This window comes from Tubulanus polymorphus, chromosome 6, assembly GCF_964204645.1.
Source record: "Tubulanus polymorphus chromosome 6, tnTubPoly1.2, whole genome shotgun sequence".
Taxonomy (NCBI): Eukaryota; Metazoa; Nemertea; class Palaeonemertea; order Tubulaniformes; family Tubulanidae; genus Tubulanus; species Tubulanus polymorphus.
Window position 1 is genome coordinate 2125931 of NC_134030.1, and position 10128 is coordinate 2136058.

At 36.7% G+C, this 10128-nt stretch overlaps 1 long non-coding RNA gene across 1 annotated transcript; it reads right to left on the bottom strand.

The window, feature by feature from the left end:
* Positions 1 to 8294: 8294 nt before the first annotated feature.
* Positions 8295 to 9721, bottom strand: LOC141907321 (uncharacterized). The gene is made up of 5 exons (XR_012619466.1): positions 9374 to 9721; positions 9106 to 9295; positions 8725 to 8918; positions 8514 to 8630; positions 8295 to 8426 (listed from the first exon to the last, which is right to left on the bottom strand). It is a non-coding gene; the product is annotated as an uncharacterized LOC141907321 (long non-coding RNA).
* Between the last annotated feature and the right edge of the window lie 407 nt (positions 9722 to 10128).

Below are 10128 nucleotides of genomic sequence, written 5' to 3' on the forward strand. Positions count from 1 at the left end.
TCCAATCATGTGGAGATTTGAGATAGAATAATTTGAGATGTTTGTCAAAATTAATTGAGAATTTGAGATATCTAATATGAAATGATTGAGATTGATAAAGAAGAGTTTGATACTTACTCAAATCAACAAAATGCGCTGAAGGAAGCAGGCTCCAATTTCAGGACCTTGGCTAACACCAGCGCCATTAAACCAGTAAGAAGACTTTTTTCTGACGCTGTGGTTGATGAATTAGTTGTAGATATCGTATCTGTGGTTAATTGTTACAGTTGTTGTTGATTGCTGTTGACTTGTCTGCTTTTGACAACTGCTGCTGCTGCTGCTGCTGCTGCTGTTGCTGTTGCTGTTGCTGCTGCGGCTACTGGAAGGTAGAAAGAGAAAATAAAAAATCAAGAGAATTGAAGTAATTATGTCGTCGAGGTTTATGTAACCCAGTGAAAAATAATTGTAAATACATTTAATTATCAATTAATCATTGCTATCTAAATATAAGATATTCAAAAGAAGACACCAGAATTAAATGGGTCGCAATTTCAAAATCAATTGGCGGCGCTTCGAATGAAAGGTTTCTATAGATTCGAGTCATGGTTGAATAGACTGAGCTGTCTATGTATTACACCTAGGCATGTCAGCTTGCCGCTTTAGCGCGAATATTGCTACACCAGAAAACTTAAGCAATAATTAAAAATTGCATATACTTTCTTAATTACCACTATCTACATTGAAAATCAATATATATATATATGTTATGGAAATAACGATTTCTTCAAAAAATCAAAAAGTAACACAGAAAGTGCTTATAATTAGTAAGATAACCAAATTTACACACATTTCACACCTATTTATGATTTGTACTTGCGGACGTTTGAAATTAACTTGCGTAAACAGTACAACGAATATATTTTGATAGAGAAGGAACCTTCCGAAACTATACGCCTGGATTTTCTGTCTCTTAGAAGACATTCTTCTGGATTGTTAATTTAAGTTTTATTTGCCTCAAATTCAACGCACAATATGAACCGTATCACCATTGACAACAGATGAGGCCGTATTAAATTGCGCGCCGTATACCGAACTAAATGATAATGAAATCGATTGTTGAAAGTTGTCAATGCTCCGCATGCACAGGAGAAGCACAGTTCACCAACTGACGGAGGAGCAAACTCAAGAGGAGTTTCAATAATGTAAGGAAGAGTTTGTAACAGACCTTTCATATAGATGTCCAATACAGGAAGGGCTCTGCTGCGAGTCAAGTGGCTTCAGACGGATCTCTTAGTCTTTTGTGATGTTTTCTAATAATTGTAAATCTGGAATGAAAAAAAAAAACATTAAGTATCATGTATATTAAACATTAATGACACGTCCACGTATAACTTACTTTCTATTGATTAGACACAGCTTTGAATATGAATAATATGATGAATATTTCACAATTTGGAACATTTTGAAACTCGGAAATGACTTTACTTCCTCGAGTTATTTCTCATCCACCAGAGCCTCTTACTCGCTATCCAATTCAATTCAATCCAAACTTTATTCACCATTTGATTTGTTTGCAAATTCAATGAATTCTAGAGTGCTGACAAAATTTGCAGCAGTCATCAAAATGAAAAATTTTTACTCGAACAATTGAGAAATCTTATTCTAGTGATATTAGAGGTTTGAGGTGAATAACTGATGATATTCAAAATAATTGAGATTGAGACAATTTTGAGTTTTTGGAAATCCAATAATGTGGAGATATGAGATAGAATAATTTGAGATGTTTGTCAAAAATAATTAAGAATTTGAGATATCTAATATGAAATGATTGAGATTGATAAAGTAGTGTTTGATACTTACTCAAATCAACAAAATGCGCCGAAGGAAGCAGGCTCCAATTTCAGGACCTTGGCTTGCACCAGCACCATCAAACCAGTAAGAAGACTTTTTTCTGACGCTGTGGTTGATGTATTAGTTGTAGATGTCGTATCTGTGTTTAATTGTTACAGTTGTTGTTGATTGCTGTTGACTTGTCTGCTTTTGACAACTGCTGCTGCTGCTGCTGCTACTACTGAAATGTAGAAAGAGATTTCATAAAAAATCTCGAGAATTGAAATGATAAATCATCAGAAATAATGTCGTCGAAATTTATGTAACCCAGTGAAAAATACATTTAATTATCAATTAATCATCACTATCTAAATATTAGATATTCGAAAGAAGCCACCAGAATTAAATGGGTCACAATTTCAAAATCAATTGGCGGCGCTTCGAATGAAAGATTTCTATAGATTCGAGTCATGGTTGAATAGACTGAGCTGTCTATGTATTACACCTAGGCATGTCAGCTTGCCGCTTTAGCGCGAATATTGCTACACCAGAAAACTTAAGCAATAACTAAAAATTGCATATACTCTCTTAATCACCACTATCTACATTGAAAATCAATAGATATGTTATGGAAATTACGATTTCTTCAAAAAATCAAAAAGTAACACGGAAAGTGCTTATAATTAGTAAGATAACCAAATTTACACACATTTCACACCTATTTATGATTTGTACTTGCGGACGTTTGAAATTAACTTGCGTAAACAGTACAACGAATATTTTAGGTGAAATTTACGAGTGAAATGTTCTTACCTGTAAAATGGCCGGACTTCGAAACGGGGTCAGGCGTGAGCTTTCATACTGACATCGTGACGTCACTGATCCTGACCAATGAAATTTACTAATATTCCCGCCGATCATTTTCTGATGGGATTCGAACCCGATCAACGCCACCAAAAATATCATTTCGATCGAATCCACGCAAATTCAATCGATGTTCGCCATGACATTTCCTCGGATTACACACAGTTGTCTGTCTGTCTGTTCACGCATTTAAAAACTGTTTAAGAAATATATTCTGAAAATCGCAAACGCATGCCAAATCACATACGATACAAACTGACAATCCGATCTGTTTAACCACAGATCTATGGTCCAGTGGTTAACGTGCTCGTCTGGTCAGCGGCTGGTCGTAAGTTCGAGTCCCGTTGACACGAGCTTACACAGGTTGACCCGCATTCTTTTTTCGTCGGACTGCAGTCAGGCCCTAGGTCTGTTTTTTAATGTTTTAGATTGTAACGCTGGTTGGCTTCAGGAACGACAAGCAAGTGTAATTCAGAGCTGTCTGATTTGCACTTTAACGGAACTGTATTCATTATTAATTCCAACAGTGACACTTAATTTCAGATTATCCAACCTTTCATTTTGGTAATGAACACCAGTCCAGAACACTGACATCGAACACCTGCATTCTGGACACTGACCTTCAACACTTATACCGATGGCTTCTGTCGTTCTTACAAATGAAGGAATTGCGGATTTATTTTTCCCAGCAACGAAAATCAGGGAATTTGAGCATTTCTTGATAAGTCCACGGTATTGTGTCATTCTTACCAGTGACAAGTATCTCGAGGAACCCTTTGATAGGAGACAGCCCCCCACTGAGGGTATGTTTTAATTCAATCTGGTAATTGATGGTCAAGGGTTAGGGTAAACCATGGAATTCAAGATTCCCTGATCTGTGAGAACTCAGTTCCACAGTTTCAGGTTAGGTTTAACCCTTGAATAAAAGTTACTCTGGAACTGTATTCTAATTGTTGTTTAAGTCTTGTATCACTGTCAATAAGAGTTTAATAATTATTTTATTGTTCAGTTATTTTTTAGTTACAGTGTGTGAAACTGGTACCAACTGGGACCAAAGATTCTTATCATGTTATAGCGTTTTATTGGTAGTATTTACTCATATATTCCAAAGATCTCTTGTTTTCTTACCAAATTAATTCTACATTTCGTTGATTTTATGAAGAAAAGGTTGGTGCCGGTTTTGTTTGTGATCCGGTCGTCGAAGTAATTAAAGATTTTTAGTATTATTTTAAAGTTAGAAAAGAGAGATCCTCCATTCAGCATCAGGACGAATCAGCGTCAGTAATTAGCGGGTTCGAACTTGGCGCGATCTAACAGCTAGACTGGTACCGGTCATTCAAAATGAACATCTGACAGCGAATATTCTAGGGGTTGCTCCAGGAAAAAGACAGGGCTGAGGTTAAGTATACACTTGGATAGAAGCAGGAGCGGCTGGAGAGCTCCGGTGACACGCAACCAACCCTGGTAATAGACTGGTTACCGGTCTCTGGGACAGGCACCAGTCTATCCTGTCAAGCGATAATATATACTTAAGGCCATATGCACGATTCGTTTTGAATTTGATTATGTTATTCAAGCAAGCAATGAAATCCGATTGAATAGAAAAATAAATTTGAATTTGGAATAATATTTAATCCTAATCAGGCAAAAGGTAGAAAGTTTCTTTTGTCCAATGTCGTATAGCGCCGCCGCGGTCGAAAATCGAACTAATCTGTCAAGTCGATAATTTTCTAAGTGAGAAGACGCCGCGTTCAGTTCGCGGTACACTGTACGTACAGTTTTTCGATACACTGCTGTTCAACAAATTTGTTTTGAAGTTGAAGTTCACAGCGCGCTATTCAGTTTTCAGAAGTAGAGGGCTAAAATAACATCATTCGTAAGATCTCAGATTGAATATTTTCATCAGATTCAGAGCTCAGTTCATTGTATAAAATGTGTTATTTCATGTATTAGACAGTTACTTCTATTACTCTGACAGGAGTTTTTATGTCATAATTTTTTTTACCTCATGTGTAACTCAATTATAGCAGAGTTGATAGTTTAATTATCAATTATTAATTTATAAATAAATTAGTATTATTAATCTAATTATTGGATTGATTATTATTAAGAGATATGACATTATAAACATATATATAATGCACAGATATGGATGTTATATATAATGCAAAGATATGGATGTTATAATGATAGTGTATTTCTACTCGCATAGAAATGAGACTAAAGTTTTCCTGTTTGGATATTCTAAAAGCTTATAAGTCCTTTGCCAAGGATATGAATGGTTTGTGATGATATTATGTTAACTAAATTCATTTGTTGGTTGAACGATTTCAATTAATATCGCAATATTTAGCATTCGTGATATAATTAATATGATAGAGATATGGCCATTTGTCTATTGTTTATGTTAGCAAAAGATTGCATTTGATATAGAAGGCTTTAAAATGTTTTGATGTATGGTTGAGATTTACAAAATAAATGTTATGCTTACATGAGATAATTGGAACTAGATGTTTTATTTCATTTTTATCAAGTATCGATGGATGAGAAGTCTTTAGGCGATGTGCAGTTAGCCCATTAGAGTTTGCCTTAAAATACTTTACTCTCAGTCTAAGCTGAATTTAATTCATACCGCCGTTACAGTACCATAAAATTCACACAAAATCTTTAGCGTCATTGGAATAGGACGTCCCCTGTTTCACATCCGGTAGGTGTGTTGACGGTGGGTAAGTTTAATAAGGTACACCAAATCTATTAAAACGATCGCTATTTTAAAATCAAATCATCCCGAAGAAATTGGGGATTCGAACCTATCGGATATATACTGGTACTCGGCGTCTTTCCACTTAACAAAACGTCGTCAATAACATGAGTTCTTATTATTGCTAAGCAGCGGCGCTACCGGTACTGTCAATCGGACATCAGAAACTTTCTACCTTTTGCGTTTTTATTCGCCGGTGAAGCAGCGGATATTTTACAGTACTCAGATATCGGAACGCCTAAAATGCGGTGGACGATATCGGCACAATTAGCGAAAACACGCAATCGGCCTGGACACAAACTGGCAGTAGTCTATCCTTGATTGCCAGAGTCGATTCCCGTTAGTGTATGAAATATCCGCTACTGTTGAGCATAGCGGCAGCACCGAACAGTATACTGAGCAGCACGTCGATTTCGCAGTATCACCGGGTTCGAGCCCAGAACATCCCTCTACATCTTCTATTCTGCATCGGTACTACTCTGAATCAGTATCAGTAATTACTGGGTTCGAACCCGGGACACCCCTGTACATCCTCTATTCAGCATCAGAACATCTGAATCAGTAAATGACTGGGTTCGCATCTTCTTGAACTTTCTGTACTAAAAGAATTCCCGATTTGACAGAGAAATTGTTCAGCATCTCTGATCTGATCTTTTCCTGTTGTCTGATATTCTACGGCCAACCACAAGCTCTGTACATCTTCTATTCAGCACCAGGACCACTCTGAATCAGTGTCAGTAATTACTGGATTCGAACCCGTGACACCTTTGTTAAGTGTAGGGATCAACTCATCTCGCAGTATACTATGAACCTCTATTAGATAAGTTTATTTCTAACACATCTTCTGTTTGTAAAATAAAACTGTATCAATTTGCTGTCTATAATATTCATCTTTAAATAAGATTGTAATCCAGCAGGTGTGCTGGGGTAAGGTGACAAACACTACAGTAAACCGGCTCACCCTTACTGGGACGAACTGAGTCCAAGATTGGCACGAATTGAAGTGAAAGTCTGAGTAAGACTGTAAGGTTTACTGAAGTTATCTCTCATTACACTATATAAAGTTATAAATAAATCTGGACTTTAACTAGTTTACATGTCCATGAGTAGACTGAGTTCTAACTAAAATCCATTCAAACGAGTCAGTTGAGGAGAGAGAGAGGGAGAGCTTGAGTCAATGTGATACTATACTTGATTAATGTGATTCGAGTTAAGAGCCGAGTCTACTGTAGATTACTGAAAAAAGAACCACAAAACAATTTGTAGCGAACAACTAAACCACGAATAGATCAGTAGTTGTGATCAATAGTTCAATACGTACATGTATCATATAAGTAAACATAAGTAAGCAAAGACTTCAACCAATTATCAAACACCAAGTTGACTCAGCTCCTCTACAGATCCTCATACCATTTTATTGAAATAAATATGTATTTACAATAACTAATGAATTAAAACAGTCGTAATTAAAGAACACCGACAGAAGTCAACACGAATAAATCAAGGTCAGTCATCATGTTATGTCAATATTCAAGCACACTACAGAACTGACTGCTGCATTTCAGTTCCACCTCAGAACAACATCAAAAACTCTTTAGAAACAATCAAAGATATTCTAACTCGTTTTATTTAAATTAAAATAAAATTCGAATTGAACACACATGTTTATACACAGGGTCAGTTGCACCCAGACAATAATTCTCCAAGTCTTAACATGCATTAGAGTTCTCCAAGTTCGAGCAACACATTAGAGTTCTCCAAGTTCAAGCAACACATTAGTGTTCTCCAAGTTCGAGCAACGCATTAGTGTTCTCCAAGTTCCAGCAACGCATTAGAGTTCTCCAAGTTCCAGCAACGCACTAGAGTTCTCCAAGTTCCAGCAACGCATTAGAGTTCTCCAAGTTCCAGCAAAGCATTAGAGTTCCAAGTTCCAGCAACGCATTAGTGTTCTCCAAGTTCGAGCAACGCATAAGTGTTCTCCAAGTTCGAGCAACACATTAGAGTTCTCCAAGTTCCAGCAACGCATTGGAGTTCTCCAAGTTCCAGCAACGCATTAGAGTTCCAAGTTCCAGCAACGCATTAGAGTTCCAAGTTCCAGCAACGCATTAGAGTTCTCCAAGTTCCAGCAACGCATTAGAGTTCCAAGTTCGAGCAACGCAAATGGTCAACAGATGCCATCTGAATATCAAAGCCAACATCGTGTTTGATTAGATGTTTCACATATTTTCACCTACAAGACAATCAAACAACGAACTTAAAAGGATATTTTCAACAATCACTAAATCAATAAAATAAATTTATCTATTACAATATATACCTGATTTATAGTCAATTCAGATTCATGACTCATCCATTCATTCTCGAGCAACGCATTAGTGTTCTCCAAGTTCCAGCAATGCATTAAAGTTCTCCAAGTTCCAGCAACGCACTAGAGTTCTCCAAGTTCCAGCAACGCATTAGAGTTCCAAGTTCCAGCAACGCATTAGTGTTCTCCAAGTTCGAGCAACGCATATAGTGTTCTCCAAGTTCGAGCAACGCATTAGAGTTCTCCAAGTTCAAGCAACGCATTAGAGTTCCAAGTTCCAGCAACGCATTAGAGTTCTCCAAGTTCCAGCAACGCATTAGAGTTCTCCAAGTTCCAGCAACGCATTAGAGTTCTCCAAGTTCCAGCAATGCATTAGAGTTCTCCAAGTTCGAGCAACGCATTAGAGTTCTCCAAGTTCGAGCAACGCATTAGAGTTCTCAAAGTTCCAGCAACGCATTAGAGTTCCAAGTTCCAGCAACGCATTAGAGTTCCAAGTTCCAGCAACGCATTAGAGTTCCAAGTTCCAGCAACGCATTAGAGTTCTCAAAGTTCCAGCCACGCATTAGAGTTCCAAGTTCCAACAACACATTAGTGTTCTCAAAGTTCCAGCAACGCAAATGGTCAACAGATGCCATCTGAATATCAAAGCCAACATCGTGTTTGATTAGATGTTTCACATATTTTCACCTACAAGACAATCAAACAACGAACTTAAAAGGATATTTTCAACAATCACTAAATCAATAAAATAAATCTATCTATTACAATATATACCTGATTTATAGTCAATTCAGATTCATGACTCATCCATTCTTTCATCCTTTCAACTAAGGGATAATATTCCTGTGAATCCCTGAAGGTATTTTTCTATCTTGTAGTAACATACCATCTCTAGATATTTCCTTATTACAACAGGAAAACTCAAAATATGAATAATTTTGAATAATGTAAGACTTGAAAATTGATGTAATTTTCAATATCATACCTGATTTATAGTCAGTTCAGACTAATGACTCGACGTTCCTTTGCAACTGTTAACTTTGTGACTCTACTTTGCAGCTTGACTGAGGCAGTTGACTCAGTACTACTGATCTCAGTGGTGTCATTCATCTAACTGATGCCCGGTGATTGTCTCATCTCTGGTGACAATCAGTTCTGTGGTAAACCTCTCCACATTTGCTACAAGAAAACAAAAAATATGAATAATTTTCATTTTCATGACTGACTTATAGTCTGTTCAATGACTGATCCTTCCTCTGGTATTGTCTTTCTAACGATTTGCTACAAGAAAACATGTAACAAACCATCATAATGTTTGGGACTTTTCCTAAAACAAGAAATCAATGTTATCTGTATCTTAACATACCTGATTTATAGTCAGTTCAGACTAATGACTTGACGTTCCTTTGGAACTGTTAACTTTCCTTGTGACTCAGTAACTTAGTTCCCGACTTTGACGGAGATTTCTCACTACTACTGATCTGAGTTGTGACATTCATCTAACTAATGCCAGGTGATTGTCTCATCTCTGGTGACACTTAGTTCGTCAATATTTGCTACAAGAAAACACAAAACATGAATAACTCTTAATTTTGAGACATTGAAAATTGATCCCTATAATTTCAATATCATACCTGATTTATAGTCAGTTCAGACTAATGACTCGACGTTCCTCTGGAACTATTAACTTTCCTTTGCGACTGTAACTTTTTTGCTGACTTTGACGGAGATGAATCAGTACCACTGATCTCAGTGGCGACCTTCATCTAACGGATGGATGGTGATTGTCTCATCTCTGGTGACTCAGTTCAGTGGACCAGCGATATTTCAAAGATTCAACCACCAAATAGCTATCAATGGATAGCTCTTTTGAATATTTTTACAATCTAAACGTTTAGTCGTAATGAGGACATTCGGGAAGCAGAATCAATCGTAATTCAGCAACATATGATACAATATGTACAGAACCAACACCAGCGACATTTCAAAGATGCAACCACCACAAAGCTATCATTGGATAGCTCTTTTGAATATTTATACATTAAAAACTTTATGTCGTTATAAGGACGATCAGGAAACATAAGAATCATAATTCAGCGATATATGATACAAATGTACACAGAACCAACACCAGCGACATTTCAAAGATGCAAACCACCACAAAGCTATCAATGGATAGCTCTTTTGAATATTCATACATTTAAAACGTAAAGTCGCAATAAGGACGATCAGGAAACAAAATAATGAATCCCAATTCACCGACATATATTAAAATATATACAATGAACCACCACCAGCGACATTTCAAAAATCCAACCACCACAAAGCTATCGATGGATAGCTCCTTTGAATATTTATACATTAAAAACTTTAAGTCGTTATAAGGACA